The sequence below is a fragment of the Branchiostoma floridae genome, chromosome 16 (assembly GCF_000003815.2).
Source record: "Branchiostoma floridae strain S238N-H82 chromosome 16, Bfl_VNyyK, whole genome shotgun sequence".
Taxonomy (NCBI): domain Eukaryota; kingdom Metazoa; phylum Chordata; class Leptocardii; order Amphioxiformes; family Branchiostomatidae; genus Branchiostoma; species Branchiostoma floridae.
The window spans coordinates 1387733-1390361 of NC_049994.1; the positions used below are offsets into that span (position 1 = coordinate 1387733).

Sequence of the window (2629 nt, forward strand, 5' to 3'; positions counted from 1 at the left end):
TCAGAAATGAAAATAGGCCCGTAACCTATGTAAACATTCTGCCGATGTAATTTCAGTTTCAAGCAGTAATCTTACACGGGTCAGATGTATGTAGAGGAAGTGAACATTTGGAAAACTTTGAAGGTTGTGATCATCTTGAAATTATCTTATTTAGTCATAGAAATCTGAACGACAAATTGAGATATTTCAATCTGAAAAGGATATATGGCTTTACCTTTGTGCCAAATTTCAACTCATTCAATGAAAATAATGAACCTGTTATAAAACCAATGACGTTATTTTTTTTCGCTCACCCTCGTATCACTGTACTGCTGTCATTTTGGAGCAGAAATGCGGATTCTGTATTCTGTATGTTTTGCAACATTTCGTTGACCAATAAAGTTTCGCGCACTTGTGTGTTCTTGTGTGTACAGAAAACCGAAGCCATTTTCCGTTCCAAATATCATCTATACATACAACAATATGATTATTACTAGGCCCTAAGCTACCCACAAAGAATCAATCGTAGATGTACATGTCCGTCCAATCTCAATACAAGTAAGAACAGATATTATCTGTTAGTTTTCTGTACATCGTTTGCTTTGCTAGCATATACATTTTTCTGACCAAAGTCAGATAAAAGTCGTTGGAACTATCGCACACTTTTGTATATTGTGTGGACTTCTTGTTTGTTATTCCCTCTATCCTGTGCGGTAAAGAACCCACTCTACGTTTAACCCATGTTACCACAACATGGTTGTGAAAGTTGTAGTTATGTTGTTGTTAGTTTGACTGCTCACATAGCCTCCATAGCCGGCTATCAGAAAAGGCCAGCAATCAGCGACCCAGTACAAAAAGAAATGGCCAGCAAAAGTGTACTATGAGCCAAAAAAGGCCATAGAGAGCCTGCTATGGAGGCTAGCTCACACACGTCATCCAATTCTATCGTAGGTGCCCAGTATTTGTTGTCTGTTACTTTTCCGCACATATCTAGCATTAACATACAATTTCCTTTCATAAACATGCAAGTGCATTCTTTAAAAAAAAGTTGTCTTCTCTTTTGGTGGTCACTACAACACAAATAACCATTGACAGTCAAGTTTCGTTCACAAATGTGCGATTGTCTTCTTTTCTTTAAGCATGTGCCCATGGTACTGTTATTGACAGACACGAATCTCTAAGTCAGTACCAAAGTCTACAATGGCTCATTTGCATACTTGTCTTACACCTTGGAGTATATATTTCCATCCCCGCGAGCCCTCCTCATTCATTCCCGCCAGCCGTGACCTCAGAGTGACATCGTGCCGTGATCTACTTGTCCAGGAATTCTGTAAGTATCAAACCCTTACCAACACGTTCTTTTCAGTTACTTTTCTTTGTTTTTGTACGTACAAGTACCATGGTATCATACGCGCCAGATGTTCTTGGTGTTTTTAGTTTTCTTCATTTAGCGGGTCTTGATGGAAGATGGACTTGTTTTGTGAGAAATTGTACAAACGTACAAATCAAATTATGAAAATGATTTCTATCACATTACCTAAATCAAAGTAAAGATTATAGATTTTGTCGAATAATAATGGTTTACTGTTGACCCAAACATATCAGAGACAGCTTTCTTGAGGTAGCTGTAGCTATATGAGAAGCGATATTCTTCCTGCAGTTTTGTCAATTTAATTCCTTGAGTTTGTTTGATAGATTTGTAGTGAATTTGTGCAGTCTTATGCTTACCAGAATGATAGAACTGAATTAGATGTTTCACCGAATAATCGTGATTATTTTGTTTCCCCCTCCCTACATCAGCTGAAGCTACACCATGAAGCTGTTTGTCTGCATGATGCTGGTGACGATGGTTGTCATGGCAACGCTATTCGACGACTCTGAGGGATGGAGGCGTCGGCGCAGGCGCAGAAGGGGTCGTCTTGATGTCGATGCAGATGGTACGTTTGGTGATTCAGACGGAAACTTTGGTTTTGTCTAGGCGTTCTTTAGAATTTGACCAGGGATAAGTAGATGGTTTTCCTATATGTAGCAAAAAGAAAGCGAAAAGGGCTTTATTTTAGGACTGATACATTCTATGATACAAACTTTGCTGTTTCAGTGTCAACAAGTGTTCTTGAAAAGAATCCATGTCTGCACTACACATCGGCGCCGTACCCCAAGTTCTATGTACTATAATTATTTGTCACAGCTGTCTAATAATATCAGTTTTTCCTTTCCCCGTCCAGCTGACTCCGAGTTGAGGGAGGTTGTGGAAGAGGCGAGGTCGCTCCTGGAGGAACTTGATGAGGCCAGTGAACACTTGGATACACGGGAACTACAGGACGAGGAAGTGGAGAACATACTCGCGGATCAGGAAAAAGTTCAAAAGAGAAGGACTCTCGAGCAAGGAGTATAGTTGAGTTGAATCTAGTTTAGAACCAAAGGATGATTGGTCGTCGAATTTATTTTTCTTCGATTGAATATGTTTTGTCTCGTGTTAATCCTTTCACACAACATGTAATGTTATTCAACCAAAATATCAATTTGAGCTGGTAAAAATTGTGTCTGCTAATGGATTCAATCTGTTGAATAAGAATCAGCCAAGTCAATGTATTATATTTTGTACTTGATTCTTACTGATTTAATAAAATTTTATTGATGGCAAACTGAA

At 38.8% G+C, this 2629-nt stretch overlaps 1 long non-coding RNA gene across 1 annotated transcript; it reads left to right on the forward strand.

The window, feature by feature from the left end:
- Positions 1-1155: 1155 nt before the first annotated feature.
- LOC118403924 lies at positions 1156-2629 on the forward strand. The gene is made up of 3 exons (XR_004829718.1): positions 1156-1309; positions 1780-1916; positions 2205-2629. It is a non-coding gene; the product is annotated as an uncharacterized LOC118403924 (long non-coding RNA).